Below are 21,917 nucleotides of genomic sequence, written 5' to 3' on the forward strand. Positions count from 1 at the left end.
ATGGGCTGCAGCGGCGCCACCGCGCAATTTCTGTTCTCATCCTGAAGCAAAGTTCTTAACCGAAGGTATTATTTCTGGGTTAGCAGAGTCTGTAACCTGAAGCATATGTAACCCGAGGTACCACTGTACAAGCATAATAAAACATTAAACATTACAAAAACTTTCCTATACAGGCTGCCTTCAGATGGGCATTGGAGTTCAAGAATCTGGAGAAACACACTTTAACAGCACCCGGTTTAAAATACAGTGGTACCTTGGTTTAAGAACAGCTTAGTTTATGAACAACTTGGATTAAGAATGCTTCAAACCCTGAAGTAGGTTTGCGAACTTTGCCTTGGAATAAGAACATGTTTCACTTCCTGTCGAGTGTGTTCCATTTGTAAATTGATTCCCCTGCTGCTATGGGAAAGCACACCTTGGTTTAAGAACGCTTTGGTTTAGGAACGGACTTCTGGAACGGATTAAGTTCATAAACCAAGGTACCACTGTACTAATATCTTGTCTGTCGATTGCAAAGATTCTTAAGAGAACTCGCAGTGGCAGCTTTTGTCATGATCCAATCTCACCCACGAACTTCCTTTTTCAAAAAAACAAGCCTTGGTTGTACAATATATTTTTATTGGAAGTCAAAGGTGGATATGTGTGTGTACATTTCAAAAGTGAGTCAAAAGCTCTGCCTGGGGCTCCATGTAAGACAATGGGACTTTGGGAGATCTTGCCTTTGACTGGAGTCACTTAACAGACCTGCTCTTACATGGAAGTCTCCAACATGCCTCTCTTTCTCTCCGTACACACACAATTCCGCAGCTATGTTGTCAACTGCAGTTGCGAAGGCAAGCTCGTTTCTTTAGAGCAGTTACAGTTCTTTGTTCCGCAGAAGTTCAGCGAGTTCATTCATTTCTCTTTGGGATTGAAGATTTTTAAACAAAGCCAGCGTTGCTCAAAGATGTGAGTTTGACAGTCCCAGAAATCAAATGGCGATGTTCTAGCGGGGGGAGGGGGGGGCTGAAGACCAGAACAGACAGGTGAGTGGTGAACATTTATACTCGGGTGTAAGAAAAGAGATGGAGCTCAATTGTCATTCAGTATTTATGTTTCTCAAATAATTGAAGGCAAGCCCTAAAGCCTTGAAGGCTAGCAAAATATAAGATATTATGACAAGTGTGTAGAGGGAGGTATTGTGTACTGTATTGCAAACAATCCTGGGAGATTCCTGTATCGAACTAGGAATCACTCCACTGCCACTAAGATTCTTCAATAACAACCCTCTGAATATTCTGAGGGCATTATTTGGAAATCTGAGGGCCAAAAAAAGGCTCATACATGATCAGAAATCAGTAATTGAGGGGCTGGAGAGTTCATTAAAGCATGAGCTATGTTGAAAGACGCGGGTGGCGCTGTGGTCTAAACCACTGAGCCTAGGACTTGCCGATCAGAAGGTCGGCAGTTCGAATCCCCGTGACGGGGTGAGCTCCCGTCGTTCGGTCCCAGCTCCTGCCAACCTAGCAGTGCGAAAGCACGTCAAAGTGCAAGTAGATAAATAGGTACCGCTCCGGCAGGAAGGTAAATGGTGTTTCCGTGCGCTGCTCTGGTTCACCAGAAGCGGCTTAGTCATGCTGGCCACATGACCCAGAAGCTGTACGCTGGCTCCCTCAGGCAATAAAGCAAGATGAGCACCGCAACCCCAGAGTCGGCCACGACTGGACCTAATGGTCAGGGGTCCCTTTACCTTTATGTTGAAAGAGCACAGAAAGGGAGTAAGTGAATAATGCTTGATTCTTCTCCCTGTGTAGTCGGGGGTTGCGTGGTGTTGTTTTTCAAGTTCAAATCCTAAGAATGTAAGAAGAGTGCAGCTGAATTAAACCAAAGGCCAGCAACCTTTTACCACAAAGCTTGCTGGCTTGCAGAGAGATTTAGAGGTTTCCTGCAACCACATACTCATTGGAGATGAACGGCACGAAAGGAGAGGGAGAAGAGAACAAACTTTGCCAGCCTGGTCACTTGGAAGCCATTCCTGCTCACCACAGATGACCAGGATTGCAGACATTTTCTGCCTACAGCAGTCATTCATGCTACATGGAGAATTTGTAAGCTGAGGGTCTGTGGCTACCTACAGAGCCTTATTTGATTACTGTCAGAGCCTTATTTGATTACTCTAAAAAATAGTGGGCTGTAGCTAACCTTTGAGTTGGTCCTTTGAAATTAATGGACCTGACTAACTTAGTTGGGTTCCTTGCAGTAGCACCTTTATTGTGCTAAAATGCAACAAGACCTCTGTACATACCTGCTTAGTAATTTCCTCGTATTTGAGGCTGGCAGCGATAACAGAGATATTCAGGTGTAACCAGAAACTCAGGCAAGCTGTGGCACCAAGTTACTATTAGAAGGACCTTAAACAGAAGCATCTTCACAAGGGAAGCATGGGAGAAAGCCAGTGTGGAATAGTAACCGGACCTGAGTTCAAATCCTTATGCATCCATGGGACTTGTTGGGTGATGTTGGGCAGTCACTGTCTTACCAACCTTTGTGGGGTTGTTGTGAAGACAAAAAAGAGGGGGGAAAGCAAGGGGGCGTTTTCGTTGGTTTGCTTGTCTTTGCAAGTCGCTATGGGTTGCCTAGGGACGCGGGTGGCATTGTGGGTTAAACCACAGAGCCTAGGACTTGCTGATCAGAAGGTTGGCAGTTTGAATCCCTGCAACAGGGTGAGCTCCCATTGCTCGGTCCCTGCTCCTGTCCACCTAGCAGTTCAAAGGCACGTCAGAGTGCAAGTAGATAAATAGGTACGGCTCTGGCAGGAAGGTAAACAGCGTTGCTGTTCGCCAGAAGCGGCTTAGTCATGCTGGCCACATGACCCGGAAGCTGTACGCCGGCTTCCTCGGCCAATAAATCGAGATGAGTGCCAAAACCCCAGAGTCGGCCACGACTGGACCTAATGGTCAGGGGTCCCTTTACCTTTTTATGGGTTGCCTTTGGCAAGATAAAGTGACTAACAAATTTAATGAATGAATAAATAATAAATACCTATGGGAAGCCTGCAAATGGGATACGGTCCAAAGCTGCCACAATACTTGGTCCATGCCACACCTAAGCATCATGCTTTCTTTGTTAGCATGCGGAAGGGAGCTTTTGTTCCTTAATTCTTCTGTTCTGTGAGCCAGTGGCCATAAGAACAAATTAGCCCTACATTTCTTGAGCTTTCCTGTGATGTCACCCTCTTTTATATTAGTACGATAGTGCTGTAAATAATTAACAAATCATTTTAAAAGGCCCTTGAGCACCCAGTGAAGTCAACATAATGAAAGGAGAATGTTTTTATTTTTCCGAATTATTCTAACAAGATTTTTCTAGGGTACACTTATCTGCGCAAGACATTGAAAACACGCAAATTAACCTCGGAGGAACATTAAAAGCTTAACAGGACCTGCGTTGCTTCCAGTGAGATGGCCTCTTTCCTCTTTTAAGTGGAGCAGACATCCTTTCCCCATACATTTCCCAAGTACTTCATTAAGTTTAAAAATGTTTCATTAAGTTTTATTAAACTCATTAAACTGAGAGAGTGAGAAGTTCCACTTTACAGTTGGCAAGAGCCACTTCACGACAAATGCTTATTACCATTGCTAATCCGCTGTGAGTGCTTTGAGATGCTTGGCTGGGGTTTGATTTTGTTGTTCTTGGTAAAACAAACAGAGATGAGAGAAAGGTGAACTCAGTGTGACAAAATACCGCCCTCCACCCCCCCCCCAAAAAAACCACACACCCTGAATTCGTTCAAGAGAGGCCAAGACCAAGACTAAACAGAATAATTAAACCACAACATTATATGCATTTCAAAAATTAATAAACAATACAAGTGGCATTCAGTGCAATAAACAGGACGTCGTAATAACCTAGTCACAATATTTCACAGACGCTTAAGAATTATGCAGCGCGGTTCAGAATTCTTAAGTCCCCCAAATCACACACCAATTTAACTGAAGATGAGATGAATCTAAGAAGAAAGTATAGCTGCTTTGTTCACTTGACTAAATGAATGTTTTGGTTCCAAATCCACTGGGTAAGAAAGTACTAGGAAAAGGAAATATCCCAAATGCATCATTGCACATTGAAAACTAACCTGTCCAGGTGACATCTAGACTAGAACTCTCCTCTTTGCCATCTAGTTTTCTATGTGGAGGGATTTAACATAAGTATGTACAGTGGAACCTTGGTTTTCAAGCGTCTTGGAAGCTGAACGATTCAGAACCCGAACGCCTAAAACCTAAATGTTATTGCTTCCGTTTTCAAACATGCCTCTATTTTCTCAATGGGTTTTGCCGACTGCCCATTGATTTCTGGTTTTGGAAGTCGAACGGTCTTCCAGAATGGATTACGTTCGAAAATTGAGGTTTCACTGTATATACAGTGGTGCCTCGCAAGACGAAAAGAATCCGTTCCGCCATTCTCTTCATCTAGCGGTTTTTTCGTCTTGCGAAGCAACCCTATTAGCGGCTTAGCGGATTAGCGCTATTAGCGGCTTAGCGGCTAGGTAGCTTAGCAGCTTAGAAAAAGGGGGGGGGGAGCGAAAAAAATTCGCAAGACTCGCAAGACGTTTTCGTCTTGCGAAGCAAGCCCATAGGGAAATTCATCTTGCGAAGCGCCTCAAAAATGGAAAACCCTTTCGTCTAGCGGGTTTTTCGTCTTGCGAGGCATTCGTCTTGCGGGGCACCACTGTATATGCATATGCGTGCACACAATGTAAGAACATTTCATCACGTGGACCCTGACCTGTACTCTAAACTTCTATAACCTAACACTCCCAAAACGAATGGAAGCTAAGGATGAACCCTACGCAAAAGATTCCTGCATTTCATTGGGATGGACATGAACCACATGATCCCTTCCAACAGAGTCTGTGGTTCTATGTGCTAGCTTTCTATGTGCAGGAATCCCCCCCTTCCCTGTAGAAGGGCATACAAACAAATACAGTAGTACCTCAGGATACATACACTTCAGGTTACAGACGCTTCAGGTTACAGACTCTGCTAACCCAGAAATAGTACCTCCGGTTAAGAACTTTGCTTCAGGATGAGAACAGAAATTGTGCTCTGGTGGCATGGCAGCAGCGGGAGGCCCCATTAGCTAAAGTGGTGCTTCAGGTTAAGAACAGTTTCAGGTTAAGAACGGACCTCCGGAACGAATTAAGTTCTTAACCCGAGATACCACTGTAACCACTTGCATTATGATATGGTTCAGTCCAGAGAAAACTTCCGTACTTGCTTCTGCTTACGGTAGCAGCTGGCCCCTAGTGAAACCTCAATGGAGACTTTTTGCATTCCTCACACCTGTAAATTAGACAAACAAGCTGGATTGGCCGGATTATATACTGGATTTAAAAGTTGCTCTCCGTTCAGCACTTACAACATCCACAGGTGACACATTCCAAATGAAATAAGTGCTCATAGCATCACTCATTAAAAGCACCCATAGGGTTGTTAGGCGGACCGACATGACACCGCGCTTGGCTTATGGCTTTGTAATTGGATTTTCCAGTTAAATCAGCAGTTAAATGCCTAATATGTGGAGTCTCGTGTAGGTAGAGCATTCTGTATTGATTTTTCATCCGAGGTGCCCTCTGCATTTATTATTTATTCCATAAAGTAGTGGCAAATATATTGCACTTTCCCCAATAGCACGGCATTAGCTCAAAAGAGGTTGTAAATCTCGTTTTTAAAATCCCCGTTCAGAACTTCATACAGACATATTAGCCACATATGGTAACTCACACATCTTCCCAAACCACAAATCAGTATTTGCTTTTTACATACACCAGTGCCTTTTATCTTATGGGAGCTCTGATTTGTTTTACCAAATAACCAGGCTTGTGCACACATTTTGCATACACATTAGGATTTTTGTCCTTGGCAGTTGTAACAAGAAGGAACTCTTGTGCTCGCTCCTGCGTCTTGGAAGAGATATATGCAGCAACGGAATTGAGATTAAACAAAGACACAATGTCACTGCATACAAAAGTGCCTAGCAGTTCCTATGTATTCCTCTTCTGTCCATCCATCTTACCAGACAGCTATGGCCACTTAGCTCCTAGAGAGGAGACGTTGTCCCTGCTGCTGTGCATCACAGCTGGACATCCCCAGTCTGGCTTGGAGTCGATAGCACTCTATAGCAGGGGTACCACAAATTAAGAAGGATAATAACAAGCTGGATTTTGGACAGAGGAGGGTGACCAAGGTGATAAAGAGTCCGAAGACCAAGCCTTACGGGGAATGACTGAGGAAGTTGGATATGTTTAGCCTGGGTAAGAGGAGACTGAGAGGAGATACGATAGCCATCTACAAATATCTAAAGGGCTGCCACATGGAGGATGGAGCAAGTTTGCTTTCTGCTGCTTGGAGGCTAGGGCACGAACCGATGGATTCAAGTTACAAGAAAGGAGATTTTGACTAAACATCACAAGGAACTTTCTGGTGGTAAGAGCTGTTCTACAGTGGAATGGACCCCCTTGGAAGGTGGTGGACTCTCCTCCCTTGGATGCTTTTAAGCAGATGGCCGTCTGTCATGGATGCTTTAGATGAGATTCCTGCATTGCTGGGTGCTGGACTAGGTGACCGTCAAGGTCCCTTCCAACTCTACAGTTCTATGATTCTATGAACATGGTTGGACTCTAGTTCCCATCAGCTTCAGCCAGCATGGAAAATGCCCTGGGGTGATGAGCCACCTGGAGGGCACCACATTCGATCCATCTGCCCTATATTTAAGTTGACCACTTTAGGTCAGCAAAGTGTGATCCAGAGAGACAGATCTGCTCCAAGGTGGTTCACTGCCTGCAAATCACCAAGATCTGGCGAACCAGAGCAGCGCACGGAAATACCGTTTACCTTCCCGCCGGAGCGGTACCTATTTATCTACTTGCACTTAGACGTGCTTTCAAACTGCTAGGTTGGCAGGAGCTGGGACTGAGCAACGGGAGCTCACCCCGTTGCGGTGATTCGAACCGCTGACCTTACGATCGGCAAGCCTTTAAGAAAGCTCCTCAGCAATACAATGAGGCAATTTGTGCACTCACAGATGGGATTATTTCTGAAATGGAACTAGATTTTTCAACTGAGTCAGCTAGCAACACTTAGCACCTTTCCCTACTCTACCCTTGTCAACTCATTAGCATATGCAGGTCAGGTTGCGAACCAAGTTGAACACGATGCAAGCCTTTTTGGCTGATTTCACTCAACCAAGGACATGGGCAGCTCTCCCTTGTCTGCCATAAAAAGGTAACGGTAAAGGACCCCTGACAGTTAAGTTCAGTTGTGAACGACTCTGGGGTTCCGGCGCTCATCTCACTTTACTGGCCAAGGGAGCCGGCGTACAGCTTCTGGGTCATGTGGCCAGCATGACTAAGCCGCTTCTGGCAAACCAGAGCAGCGCACGGAAATGCCGTTTACCTTCCCGCCGGAGCGGTACCTATTTATCTACTTGCACTTAGACGTGCTTTCAAACTGCTAGGTTGGCAGGAGCTGGGACTGAGCAACGGGAGCTCACCCCGTTGCGGTGATTCGAACCGCTGAGCTTACGATCGGCAAGCTCTAGGCTCAGTGGTTTAGACCACAGCGCCACCTGCGTCCCATTTCATCTGCCATAGTCTAAACCCAAAGATTACAAGGTGTCCCTGAAAGAGTGTGCACTTTAGGCTCATCTATGCCTGCAATGCAATAAGTTCAATAAGTGTCAAGGAGCTGTCAACAAGCTAGGTCATCCACAGGGCAGGCACACGTACGGAAGGCACAGAAGGCCATTACTGAAACTGACCACTAGCTCCAACCTCCTCTTCTAGCTTTCACTCTGGATCCCTCCCAAGCAGACAAAGGCTGCGTTGAGTGGGTGAGCCTCTGGGCCTTTTTCTGGCCCTTGCTCAGCAATGTGCAGGACTCTCCTCAAGTGGGGTGTCAGAGGGTGAGAAATGTAAGCAGGACTGGGGCTGCCTGCACTCACACTGCGACTCTCAACCTCTAACCCTGTCCTGGAAGACCCTACTTCTCCTGACCTCCCTTGATCACTCAAGTCTCCTGCTTCTATAAGTTCCCAGCTTGTTCCTTCTGCTGACTGCTCCTCAGTGTCCCACCACTAGGGTCCAGGCCCTAAGGTGTCATCTTCAGAGCCCTCGTTGGGGGGCTCTTGGGCTGGCGGCTCCCAGTTCTCCTCCTCATCCAACCAGGCCCTGATATCAAGGAAAGAATGGGGAGTACTTATCCGTCCTCTGTAACACACAGGGAGCAGGAATTGTACCAGAAACTCCAAAGCATGTGAAGTAAACTCTAAAATGACGGGCAGAATGACGATGCTTTTTAGGCTGTACATGAAGAATAAATTTTGTATGGTCATCAACGTTAACAAACCACTAACTGGTGTAGATCTCCCCTAACTAGTGAGATTTGGTTCCGGGCACACTTCCTGATAAAATCCTGGCTGCTGAATTTTGAATTTACTGCAAAAGGAATTTTAGCAAGATGTCTGTGATTAATCCCAAACCTTTAACAGCAAGGCATGGCCGTTTTCCAAAAAAAAAAAAAAATTCTGTTTTTCATAAAAGCCCATGGTGGGGTGTTTGGGTGGTGGTTTTGACTGCTGGATCCCTGCTCTCTCCTCCCCTAAAAAAAGAGCTTTTATGACCTTCAATGCACACTATTTCTAATAAGATAATCTCCCATTCTTTCTCTTTCCCCCTGCTATGAATGTTTGGTCACTGGGTTTGAAGCCAGGAGCCTTGCTTGAAAGCATCCACATTCATTACTGCTCATCAGCATTAATCACGGTGACAGCTGCTAACGGCCCTGCTTATTTTGCACCCACCTTTTCAGCGCCGCTGTCAACGGGACCATTTTTACGATCCCCCAGAGGGCGATCCTTTCTCTCTGAGTAGCTGTTGGGAGAGCAGCTCCCCCGCCCTCCTCCCCCTTTCCCTTCTGCGGTCCTGAGCCAGCTACCTTACCTCTTTGCAGGTGACTGGCAGCAAATGCCATAATTTACATCCGCCTTGGAATTTGAAGCTCTGTTGGTAACGAGATAGATTTGGGTTGTAAACGCCGCTAAACACAAATGAGACCAAAGTCTCTGTAGCACCACAAATCTTGCCGTTCTTCCAAAGCTCAGGGTTTTCCATAAAGACTTTAGCACTTGTTCGTCGTGGTATTTATTTCCTGCAGGAGCTCCAGCCTCATTCTGTACATGGGTTGGGGGGGACTTGGCCTCCAGTTGGAGGATGGATGGCTAACAGATTGAGGTTGAATACTGACAAGACAGAAGTACTGTTTTAGGGGGACAGGAGGCGGGCAGGTGTGGAGGACTCCCTGGTCCTGAATGGGGCAACTGTGCCCCTGAAAGACCAGGTGCACAGCCTGGGAGTCATTCTGGACTCACAGCTGTCCATGGAGGCGCAGGTCAATTTTGTGTCCAGGGCAGCTGTCTACCAGCTCCATCTGGTACATAGCCTGAGACCCTATCTGCCTGCAGACTGTCTCGCCAGAGTGGTGCATGCGCTAGTTATCTCTCGCTTGGACTACTGCAATGCGCTCTATGTGGGGCTACCTTTGAAGGTGACCCAGAAACTACAACTAATCCAGAATGTGGCATCTAGATTGTTGACTGGGAGCGGCCATCGAGACCACATAACACTGGTCTTGAAAGACCTACATTGGCTCCCAGTACGTTTCCAAGCACAATTCAAAGTGTTGGTGCTGACCTTTAAAGCCCTAAACAGCCTCTGCCCAGTATACCTGAAGAAGCGTCTCCACTCCTATTGTTCAGTCCAGACTCTGAGGTCCAGCGCCGAGGGCCTTCTGGCGGTTCTGGTTACAGGGAACCAGGCAGAGGGCCTTCTTGGTAGTTGCACCGGCCCTGTGGAATGCCCTCCCACCAGATGTCAAGGAGAAAAACAACTACCAGACTTTTAGACTGTTTTAGACTTTTAGACTTTTTAGACTGTTTAGGGAAGCTTTTAATGTTTAATAGACTATTGTATTTCAATATTTTGTTGGAAGCTGCCCAGAGTGGCTGGGGAAACCTAGCTAGATGGGCAGGGTATTGATAATAAATTATTATTATTATTATTACTATTACTATAACTAAGGGGAATGAAAGGGACGTGTGCATTTGGCGATGTGCAACTGGAGCTCCAAGGAGCTCAAGGAGGTACAGTGGTACCTCGGGTTAAGTACTTAACTCGTTTCGGAGGTCCGTTCTTAACCTGAAACTGTTCTTAACCTGAAGCACCACTTCATGGCCTCCCGCTGCCACCGTGCCACTGCTGCACGATTTCTGTTCTCATCCTGAAGCAAAGTTGTTAACCCGAGGTACTATTTCTGGGGTAGCAGAGTTTGCAACCTGAGGTATGTAATCTGAGGTATATGGTTCTCCTATTCCTCATTTAATCTTCACAACAACCATGTGTGGTAGGGTTAGGCTTAGTAGGTCTGAAAGCATGCCCCAGTGAAACTGCAGGATCGCTGCCCCGCCATCCCGCCTAAGGATATATTACCATTCTGCAACTTGGAGGACTCCGCTGCAGACGATCCAGACCTGAGGATCCCCTGCCAGTGGCAGAATGTGTCTTCATGGGGCCCAGGGCAGGCACGCCCAGGGGTGCTGGGGTGGGGTGGGGCACAGAGGGTGACATGAGGATGACAGAGCAGGGCCGGCTATTCCAATCAATCTGGATCAGACTACCATAATTTTCACTCTATAGGACGCACCTTGTTTTAGAGGGGGAGAACAAGAAGAAAAAAATCTCCCCCTCTCTGCTCAGCGCCCCTTCAGCGAAACGGCAGGAGAAACGGAGCCCCTTCCATTTCTCCTCCCGCTTGGCTGAAGGGGCGCTGCGCAGCTCTCCCTCTCTGCTGAAGCCAGGAGAGTCTTGCTCCCCTGGCTTCAGCGAAAGGAACCTGAAGCCTGCGGAGCACGGCGGGAACTCACGCTGTGCTCCGAAGGCTTCAGGTGGCTATCCCTGAAGCCTGGAGAGCGAGAAGCATCAGTGAGCACCGACCCCCTCACTCAGCGAAAGCAACGCGAAGCCTCCGGAGCACGGAGGGAGCGCTCCCTCTGTGCTTCGGAGGCTTCGCGTTGCTATCACTGAAGCCAAGGAGCCTGCATTCGCTCCATAGGACGCACATTTCCCCTTAATTTTTGGAGGGGAAAAAGTACATCCTATAGAGAGAAAAATATGGTAATTGGAAGGGTGCATGCCTGTTGCATCCTCACACCCTCCTTTCAGCGACATGAGAAGGATGCAGCAAGGCTGGTACTTGCCCTTCCAATCAGTCCAGATTCAGCTGATTAGAAGGGCAAGCGCCTTTTGCATCCTTCTGATGCCCTGACAACCCCCTGCTGCTTTACCCGATTACAGTGGTGCCCCGCAAGACGAATGCCTCGCAAGACGAAAAACCCGCTAGACGAAATGGTTTTCCGTTTTTCGAGGCACTTCACAAGACGAATTTCCCTATGGGTTTGCTTCGCAAGACAAAAACGTCTTGCGAGTCTTGCGAGTTTCCCCCCTTTCCCTAAGCCGCTAATAGCCGCTAATAGCCGCTAATCCGCTAAGCCGCTAATAGGGATGCTTCGCAAGACGAAAAAACCGCTAGACGAAGAGACTCGCGGAACGGATTATTTTCGTCTTGCGAGGCACCACTGTATCGTCTTCCAACTCTACTCTATTCCGAACGTAAAAACGAAAAGCATAATGCTGGTGGCTAGCGAAAGAGGTTTAAAGACTCTCTCAAGGCAAATCTAAAATAAATGTAGTATAAACACCGACAACAGGGAAACACTGGCCTGTCAGTGCTCCAATTGGAGAACAACCTTTCCCAAAGGTGTCATGGACTTTGAAGATGCTCAAACTCAGGACGAAAGGGAGAAATGAGCTAAGAGGAAGGCAAACCATCACCATGATCATCTCCTGCCTGGAAACCTATGTCCCCACTGTGGAAAGATGTGTGGGTCCAGAATTGGCCTCCACAGTCACTTACGGGCTCACTGTTAAGATCGTGTTCATGGAAGACAATCTTACTCGGCTATAAGTTATCAACAAAGAGGAAGGAGAAAGAAGAGCTTTGCGAGCCTGGGATGTGTGATTGGGCTCGCAAAGCACACGGTGCTGGCAGGGACAGCGTGAGAAACAAAATACCCTCAAAGAAAATACGTCCAGGGCAAACCCCTCCCCTTCACTCTGCCCCACTACACCTCTGTTTCCTGATCCATCACAGTAGGAGATCGCTGGAGAAGGCTGAGCTCTTCATTTCAGCACACCCTTCAAGTCCTGCCTTATCAGCAAGCTTCAACAGCATGAGTGAGTTCATGAGTGTACTTTTCTCACGTCCAAGCTCAGAAGAAGAAGAAGAGGAGGAGGAGTTTGGATTTGATATCCCGCTTTATCACTACCTGAAGGAGTCTCAAAGAGGCTAACATGCTCCTTTCCCTTCCTCCCCCACAACAAACACTCTGTGAGGTGAGGCAGGCTGAGAGACTTCAGAGAAGTGTAACTAGCCCAAGGTCACCCAGCACCTGCATGTGGAGGAGCGGAGATGTGAACACAGTTCACCAGATTACGAGTCTACCGCTCTTAACCACTACAGCACACTGTGAAGAACACGCCTGTGTATGACCCTTTGCCTAGACCCGTTCTCATTCTTCGTTCTCATTCTTCATCCTTATCAGCATGTGAATACAACTGCCCCCAAAAGCACTTTCAAAGCATTGTCCTACAATAGTGGGAGCCACTGAAGTATTCCTTCCTTCGTCATTTGAGTGGGATTACTTCCCCCGCAGTCAAACAATGCCTTGTCATGTAACTTCCCTTGTGCTTCACAACAGGAATCCTTGCAATGATAAAGCTTCTCTCTGCAGGAAGCGTCATCCATCCATCTTCTCTGCAGCATCCCAGACAGGAAGGCCTCCTCCTGTATATCTCACTGCCAAGCTATCAATATTGATTGCCACGATCCTACCCAAGAGACATCAATCCCTTCTCTTCATTCTTTCTGTAGCACCTGCTCTAAAATATATCTCCATTTAGAGGCACCCCACAGTCCCTTCCCCAGTTTGGCGGGAACTCGCTTCTGACAAGAACAAAGTTGGCGTGGCAATGATACAAAGTGCTGTGCATATTCTTTCAATTTTCATTGCTAGACTCTCTTTCTTTCCACTCATACATGGGGATGCGTGAAACATCTACAGGTATTTCTGTGGATATTTCCAGGTCACTCCAGAGTAGCGCTGTGCCAAAAATGTCTCCCACATTTTTGGACCATAGCTCATCAGTCAATGAAAAAAGAAATTGCATTCAAAAATTATCAAAGGGAAGGGAATTTGTGTGTGTGTGTGTGGAGTTTTTATGGGTAGGGCACAGATGTTTTCATGAACATTCTTTCCTTCTGAGGTGGTAACTGAAGGATGTTTGCAAGTATCCTTTTTTTATTGCACATATCTGCATTGCGCAGCCTTCCTGGGTGCTCACCTTTCCTGAAATCTCATGACATCTTCAGCTGGACTTTCCTCTTAAACACAGGAAGGTAGGAAAGCTGTGTGATCTGCACCTGACAACTGTTCAATCTTATTTTTCAAGTGAGATTTTATTTTTAAGAGAAATGTGCTGGGTCCGGGGGTAACCCGAGTAACGCGGTCCAGGTCTAGTCCCGAATCCAGGGGTTCTGCTAGGAGTTGATCCAGCAGGGCCAAGGCAGGACACGGGGCAGGAAACCAGGCAAGGTCAGGCACAGGATCTCAGGCAGGTTCTGGCAAACAGCAATGTTGCTCCCACAACCTGGGGCGGGGTCCGACAGCCTTTTATCTTTGTCCGGGTAATGGCTGGTCCTGATCCCCAGTGACTCACCTCCCTGTCTCACCTGAAGGCAAGCACTCCTCCTGCGAGTACTCAGGTCTCTCCTCCTCTCAGACCTTCATCTCTGCAGCTCAGGAGATGTCGGTGGGTTACTAGACCCAGAGGCCGCCTCAGCCTCTCCTGACCCAACTGGTAGTGGAGCAGCTGTAAGTGATTGCCCAGCTGAAGGCAATGAGATAATCCCGACATCTGGAGCCAGGGCAGGCTCAGGTTCCTGACTCGGTCCAGCTGGTGCTTGTTGCAGGGGAACCTGTGCAGACTGGGGCGCTTCAGAATCAGACCCCAGACCTGGTTCAGATGCCACCTGAGGCAAAGGATCCAGTGCGGACTGAGACTCCTCTGGTTCTGAGTCCGAGCCCGAGTCCCAGGCCATCACAAGAACTCAGTGTGGGGTTTTTTTTTGTTTTGTTGTTGTTGTTGTTTTTAGTAAAAGGAAGCACTTCCCTTAAAAACAAAATCAGCAAGCAAAATGGGGCATTCTTTTGCCAGCCTCCTGGTTTCCTGGACTCAAGGGAAGATGACATCAAATAACTTATGGGGTTTTCCAGATCAAGAAGCTTAGGCAGCCAGGGAGGCTGCAGTGGTAGAGAAATGTTCAGTAGAAAGGGGGGAAACACACACACTACCTGCAACCACCTTGCAATGATATAGTAAGCTCAACCCTGCATTCACCAAAGTTCTGAAGAAGCTCAAAATAAATTTTTAAGTACTGCGAGAGTGAGGGAGAAAAATAGAAGACTTTCACAGTGGAATAAAGTCTTCTGAGAAACTGGAGCACAGGTTTTGGAACAGCATCTTCACAAAGCAACATAGGAGATTTGAGCTATTGAGCCACAAAAGTGTACGAGCAACATATATTTTTATATTTAGTCTCACAGGTTTGTTCCCTGTTCAAAGTGGTGACTGTTGCTTATGATTGTTCACCATCTAAGTGTTAACTGGCTTGGGGGCTGTTTATCTTTGCTTCCTACAAAAGTGCAAACTGGCTTGTTACTGTGTTGACCTGTTTACTCAAGAGATATGACTACAGCAAGCCCTTCCCCAGCAATTTATTTTTTTTGCAAGTGTCACAACATCTTTTACCAGTTTCTTGCCTTCTTTGTCTTGCTTTTGCAGGATTAATAATCACTTTTCAGAAACCTGTTGCTTTAGTCAGGACACTTATATATACCTGTGAATATGTAATTTTCACTTCATGGAGCGAAGACTCATTTTACCACCACTACGTGTAACTTAAGAAGCAGCCATCGGTGAATTTGGGTAGAAAGGCATTGTGGATAACAAGGAAAGAGATAATGAGAGTTTTTATATTTGCAACTCCTGGGTACGGCCCTTACTGTTACCAAGCAGGAATCAGAGCAATCTGCTTCTTTTTCTCTGTGACTTCCAAAGCTATTCAAGTTTCAGGAGTTCATAAAATACAATGCTTAATATATCAGAAGGAACCCTCCTAAAACTTTTTAGCAAATGATATGCAATAAAACCTCTAAACTTGCTATACTTATGCATGATATTTTACTGTCTAGTATAGGAGAAAATATTTTCCATCACAAGTTCTATCTTATATTTTTGAATATTTATTTGCTTCTCTTGCAATATCCCCCCATGAGGTAGTAGGATTATTTTGTTTTCCTGATTCCCCAGACCCACTCCCTTGAGATGGCTCTATTTTCTTGAGAGAAAATATTGCTGGAGGATTTGTGATGAAATGCATGAACCGTAGATAATGTTTTTGGATAATGGGAGATCCCCTTACTGTAAACAGATGGATATTATGCAAGTCTGCTGGGATAGCTCAATCGGCTGAGCATGAGACTCAACCTCAGGTTTGAGCTGCATATTGGGGAAAAGATTCTTGCGTTGAACGGGGTTGGACTAGATGACCCTTGTGGTCCTTCCGTCTGTCGATATTTTATTCCTGCTCTGTAAATCGTTTTAGAAAATATTAACCCCCTCCCCTGAATATTTACTGTGCAGCATGGATACAGGGGTTCTAGGGGGGGAATTCAATGGAAATTATTGACACAGAAATATTAAATCCTATGCAATGTACATATTTCTATACAGGATGAGTCTAGTCCCAGCATAACATTCAAAGCATGCTGGAAAGGAAGTAGGGAAGTAAACTGATGGGCACTTAATGTGGGGTAACCTCCCTTGTGTCTAATTAATGCATGAAGGGGTTAAAACCATAGAGTAAGCTGTCCTGCTAGTCTTAGCTCCCCTTGGGAGAGATTAGGCAGGATTCCAGGAAAGTTAAATAAGACATCAGGAACCTGCGCCTGTTTCAGCTGGACTGTCTCCTCTGCCCACATGATCATCTACCACAGGGGTCGGCAAGCTTTACCAGCCATTGGCCAGATCACTCCCACGGAGATCATCCATGGGCTGGACTGGCGCAGCGCGATGCCCGAAATCGGATTTGCGCATGTCCACGGTGCCAGAAATCGATTTTGTGCATGCCCAGACGCCAAAAATCGTGCCTGCGCAGAAATGATTTTCGGTGTCTGGACATGCACAGATGCGATTTCTGGTATCTGCGCATGCGCAGACGCCATTTCCGGCGCCACTCACCGAGTCCTGCGCCGCACCATGCTGCTTTAGCACAGCATGCGAGGGACTTGCCAAGCAGGCGGCTCGGTTTGTGGGTGGCTCGTGGGTCGGTAAAACAGTCTTCGTGGGCCACATCCCGCCCATGGGCTGCACGTTGCCAACCCTTGATCTACCACCAGCTGCCCTGTGGGAAACACCTTTCAATCTGAGGAGAGCTCAGTTGGTAGAGAATGAGACTCTTAACCTCAAGGTCGTGGGTTCAACTCCATCTTGGGCAAAAGATTCCTGCATTGCAGGGGGTTGGACTAGATGCTACTTGTGGTTCCTCTCAACCTTACAGTTCTATGGTTCTGTGAATCCTCAGTGGCACAGCCTGCCCAGTGCCTCTTCACTTGCTTGCCTCATGCCCTAGCCGTGTGATAGCCTTTTGGTTGAACCAATGACAGCACCAGCAACTCCTTGAACCGCAGTGCTCTGTGGAAGAGGAGAGAAAAAGTGTGGCAGTTCAGGCAGGGTATGGAGAAGGAATAAGTAGCAGGTCGAATGTGAAAAGAGAGCAAGGGATAGATGAGGCCCTAAGCTACTGAAAGTAATGGGGCCCTTTATATGTCCAGCTGTCCTTTGTCAACAACAAATTGCTGCTGTTTTTTGTGTGTTGAATATATGCTATATGGTAATTTATGAACCTAATAGGTATCTAAAGCCATTTGCACATGTGGCCATGCAACCAGTCCATGCAGAATGTAGGCACCCTATATATAGAAATGAGCAAACCAGTGATATTTTAGGGAGCAGGCTAGCAGGCGAAGCCCATTACTTACATCATAGGAGCGTACGCAACGCGAAACACTGTTGCTGTATTTAGGTTTTATTTTATTTGTGTTTTTTTTATCTTATATTTTGGAAATGTACATCCAGTTTTTTCCCTTTTAATTTTTTGGGGCCCCCCAAGAGAATGGGGCCCTAAGCTATAGCTTATATGTAAATCCAGCACTGGGCTGGGTGGAGACAGGAGAGGGGTGAAGATATTTTGAGATGAATGTGGGAGTGGGAAGGGGAAAATATAAATGACGATCAGCAAATTCTTCTTAAAGTGGGGAGGCTGTGCCACAATAGCTCCAGAGAAAATGTCTGTACGTAGCTTGAGGGGGACTGCACTATGGAACTCTTTGCCACAAGGCAAAACACTGTTGTAAAGAATTTTGCAATTTCCATCGGTAGAAAAATATGGCAGTAGTTCCCAACTGCTTATGCCAGCCTCTTCCACCATTTTGTGACTGGTTTAACCCCCTGGCCAATATTTTGAGATGGGTGGGCCTCAATTATTTTCACCCATCTCAACTGAGCCCTGCAGAGAGAAAGTTTGTGCTATGTGTTGATATTGCTTTTTTTTAATGCACATTGATGTTAGCTGCCTTGGAAGGAGTTGTATCCTGAAAGGTGAGATATAAATAATTTGTAATAAATAAAGGGGGCGGGAAACACCCTCACGGTGGCACGATTTAGAGGTCCAAGAAAATAAATGAAGTACTGGAAGTATCTTTCTTTCTGTACACTTGTTTACTTTCATTTATTTTATTATCCGGGTGATTAAAAAGAATTGAGATTTTTGTTTTAAGTTTATCTGGTTTGCTTACTTTGAAAACCTCATTTTGTTTTCAGGGGAGGATCGGAGCGGAAGGAATGCTCAGATTAAGCAACAGTTTGTAGGAGCGTAATATAGGCATGCGTGTGGAATATTCATGAATACGTCGAGTTCCTGCTATAGCAATTCTTTTAAAAATGAATCCGTTCTCTTTACACACATTTCTCCCTCTGCATTTTTCACACAATAATGTGCAAATTCTAAACACTGAACAGCATGCAGTCTGCCAAGGAAACTACCACAGGTATTCATACAAAGAATAAAGATTTTAGACAGAAGAAATAGAACGTGGGCTCTTTTTAAGTGCTTTTATTACTCATGTGTTGGTACACACTTATAATACATACACACAATTCGGCTAATTAACATGCACCTACAAAATGGCTTCACGTTGCTTTAGCACATTGTTTTAAGCAAAAGTGGAGAATAGAATTTTCACCTTGCAGTCTGGATTTTGGATAACGTTGTTGCCAGCCGAAACCTGCTTGGCTGCTGATCTTCTTCTCCTGTATCAACGAGCTGTTTCCTCCAAAGATCTGGAAATAATATTTGGCAGGAATGTTACAGCACTACATCTGTTCCTACGGTCAAGATGTGCAGAATCTGAGAAATGTCCCAGGAGACCCAGTAAACACCTCTTCGTCCTTGTGGGTTTCTCTCTAAGTTAGCCCCTCTCAAATTGTATTCGAAATTTGTTTTTTAGGAAAGAGGCTCAGAGATGGAAAGAAGATAAAGTTCCTACCAGAGAAGAATGGCAGATGAAGTTGATGAAATGGCTAAAACGACCGGAATGAGAAATCAGGAAGTCCAAAATTTTAATAAAGAATGGGGAAAATTTGTAACTTATCTTAAAGACCATTGTAAACAGTTAAAATCATTAGTAGGATTGGAATATCACTTGTAGTTTAAGGGTGAATTCTGGGCACAGTGGAGATGTAAAAGATTTGGGTCATCATAAAGGATGCGGGAGGAAATGATTAATAATAGGACCCACAAACGGGAGGATGGAAGTCCAATGAATTCCCTGGAATCTTGTTTTTATTATTTATGTTTGATATATCTCTGTAAAACTTTAATTTGAAAAATCAAATAAATGTTTGTTTGTTTGTTTTAAAATTTGTTTTAGGAAAGAATTCAATGGCAATTTTCATCCTCCTTGACATTGTCAACTTTGCCCACTATGGTGAGCTTCTTCACAAGTTGGGAATTTCCAGGATATGCAGCTAATTGTAAAGGTAAAGGGACCCATGACTATTAGGTCCAGTCGCAGACGACTCTGGGGTTGCGGTGCTCATCTCGCTTTATTGGCCGAGGGAGCCAGCGTACAGCTTCCGGGTCATGTGGCCAGCATGACTAAGCTGCTTCTGGCAAACCAGAGCAGCATTGCACGGAAATGCCGTTTACCTTCCCACCAGAGTGGTACCTATTTATCTACTTGAACTTTGACGTGCTTTCGAACTGCTAGGTTGGCAGGAGCTGGGACCGAGCAATGGGAGCTCACTCCACCAAAGGGATTTGAACTGTGAAGCTTCTGATCGGCAAGCCCTAGGCTCTGTAGTTTAACCCACAGTGCCATCTTCACCCGCAGCTGATGGTAGGGGATAAAAAAACCCCACACAAATCAATCTTGTTATATCCACCATACATTTAAAGCTTTCCCCAACCTTAAGAATCCTTGGAAGTGTAGCTTATCCCTAAACAAAGATGCAATTCCCAGCCTCCTCAAAAAGAAAAACTAGTTTCCATTATTCTTTGGGGGAAACCACGTGTTTTTAAAAGTACGGTGTGGCTTTGACATCTCTCCCACAAATGACAAGTCCTATTTTGAATGCAGGTGCACACTTTGTTCTAGAGAAGGTCCTGGGCCAGCAACTGATCGCAGAACCAGTCTCAGCTACTCATTATTAGTTTGCAAATCCACTGAAAGTTCAGAACAGGGCCAGCACACCCATGTGGCAGGGTGAAGCTGCCATTCTGGGTGTGAAAGTCTCCAAGGTGGTACCCTTGGTCGCACCCTGCCTACCTCACCACCTCTGCCACTAGGGAGAGATGTGGCACTAGCATTCATGGCGATTTCCAGCGAGATCTCACCACTGCCACTTCACACTAATGCCACACAACCTAGGCAAGAGATGCCCAGGAGATCTGGCAAAATGAAACACACCACCCATGGTTCAGACATTGCCAGCACTACTTTTCTAGAAAAAGGGGTGCCAGAACTCACCATGAATGCCTCCCTTTGTTCTCTTATACAGTGGTACCTCAGGTTAAGTACTTAATTCGTTCCGGAGGTCCGTTCTTAACCTGAAACTGTTCTTAACCTGAAGCACTTTAGCTAATGGGGCCTCCTGCTGCTGCCGCGCCGCCACCGTGCGATTTCTGTTCCCACCCTGAAGCAAAGTTCTTACTATTTCTGGGTTAGCGGAATCTGTAACCTGAAGCATATGTAACCCAAGGTACCACTGTAATGACAATGGAGCACACCTGAGAGGCGCCAGAACTGTCAATCCGTTTGTTATTTACTGCCAAAGCAGCCATCAGGGCAGAAGGAGTGGCAGTGAGCAGAAAATGATGAAACCTTCTTGCCGTTTTGACTCTCGGAAGCACCCCTCTCCTCCCAAGTGAAACAAACTTTCCCAAAACACAGCCTCAGAAGCCAGGACAGAACTGATTGCTGCAGTCAATAATACGGGATTGATCATAGATTGAGGGGGTACATTGTCCTTCACTGGGGGGGGGGGGGGAGCCTTGGACTGGGCCTGGTTCAGTGATCTTCGGTGTAACACAGAGATATCACAAGTGCGCAAGATGCTGCTTTGAGACATTGGAGTGCCCGGGAATAGTCTGCAGAAGATTTTGCAGAGGTCTCTCTAGGCATACTGAGAGTACAGACATGATTCTCTTCCACTGCATAAATCATTCCTCTGGTTTATTGCCCATAACTTGAGGAGGGGAAAAAATCTCCAAACTGTGCACATCAGAAATCCTAAATCCTACCTTTATATATGATAATTGATTTAATCTCCCCTGGGGAAAGGTTATAGCTTGTAAGCCCGATTGTAAAGTCTACTGTTGTTAGGCAGGTACAGCAGCCTCATGATTCCACATCACTGCAGAATACATCACTATTTAGATACATTAAACACAACATGTAGAAAATGAAAACAAAACATTTTCCAAGCATCTCTACGTTTTTACAAGCTTCCCCAGCAGGGAGCTAAATTTGTCTACGAGCCCCATCAAGCTTACATGGCTTTTTCTCAAATGAGAACCATAATTTTCTTTTCAAATATACTGATTAGATCTCAATTGCTAGCAAAGAAATTGCTTATATAGTCATGTATATTTTACTGCATGGGATATGCTTCTACTTTAAGTTGAATTGATGGCAAACTCTGCATATATACCTGGACTTATTCTTGGCTTGTGTGGGTTTTATTAAAGGGAATTCATTTCAAATACCTGAATTGTACAACTACAAACAGCCTGGGATTAGCACCCCAAGAGCAAGGCTGAAAATGCTTCCTTGAGTTTACAAAGAAGGTATGAAAACCTCAATGACAATTTTTAAACATAGCCCTATTTAAGATAATTCAGCAGTAGTGATAAGAAATTGAGATTTGAAGTTTCAAACAAACTCAAAAACAGGGCAACAGATTTCAGATGGTTTATCATTTATAAAACCTCAAACTCCTGAGATAAATACGGATATTTTAAGAAATTACTACAGAAGGAATTTCCCGTTAACAGTTCTGTTCTTGTTTAAGATAGGGAGCCTGAACTCTAGAGCCTTCATTAAAAATAAAAAGTCACTTGCCACCTGAAAGGAAAGCCAAGACACAA

The 21,917-nt window shown here is 45.6% G+C and overlaps 1 long non-coding RNA gene across 2 annotated transcripts; it reads right to left on the bottom strand.

Moving 5' to 3' along the window:
* Window positions 1-16,657: 16,657 nt before the first annotated feature.
* LOC309344020 lies at window positions 16,658-20,860 on the bottom strand. Of its 2 annotated transcripts, XR_014157540.1 has the most exons (3): window positions 20,559-20,860; window positions 18,514-18,610; window positions 16,658-16,903 (listed from the first exon to the last, which is right to left on the bottom strand). It is a non-coding gene; the product is annotated as an uncharacterized lncRNA (long non-coding RNA). The 2 variants fall into 2 exon arrangements; XR_014157541.1 differs by lacking the exon at window positions 16,658-16,903 and having other exon boundaries at window positions 18,369-18,610.
* Window positions 20,861-21,917: the final 1,057 nt, after the last annotated feature.

This window comes from Podarcis erhardii, assembly GCF_964252035.2.
Source record: "Podarcis erhardii genome assembly, chromosome: 6".
Taxonomy (NCBI): Eukaryota; Metazoa; Chordata; class Lepidosauria; order Squamata; family Lacertidae; genus Podarcis; species Podarcis erhardii.